Here is a 236-nt window from a genome sequence, read left to right on the forward strand (position 1 = left end):
GAGACACGTTTTCCCCAAACTTCCCGAGCTGTTGCAACCATCCCCCAACTGCTCTCCCCCATCCCGATCTGCACCTGTGAGGTGATTATCCTACATCTAGCAACTCTGCCCGGCGCCCCACTATATAAAGGGCTGCAACTGTTCATGTTGCACAGTTTGGGACAATCAGCTCAACTTCACCAAAATGAAATTCGTAAGTTGTTTTCACTTACACTTGTACGTCAGTCCATGATGCA

The 236-nt window shown here is 48.7% G+C and overlaps 1 long non-coding RNA gene across 1 annotated transcript in view; it reads left to right on the plus strand.

Moving 5' to 3' along the window:
- The first annotated feature begins 151 nt into the window (after nt 1-151).
- Nucleotides 152-236, plus strand: part of LOC119593387 — a 3,068-nt gene continuing 2,983 nt past the window's right edge. Inside the window, exon 1 of the long non-coding RNA XR_005230540.1 lies at nt 152-193. This is a non-coding gene — a long non-coding RNA (uncharacterized LOC119593387). The remainder of the gene's footprint in view (nt 194-236) is intronic.

The sequence above is a fragment of the Penaeus monodon genome, chromosome 32, assembly GCF_015228065.2.
Source record: "Penaeus monodon isolate SGIC_2016 chromosome 32, NSTDA_Pmon_1, whole genome shotgun sequence".
Taxonomy (NCBI): Eukaryota; Metazoa; Arthropoda; class Malacostraca; order Decapoda; family Penaeidae; genus Penaeus; species Penaeus monodon.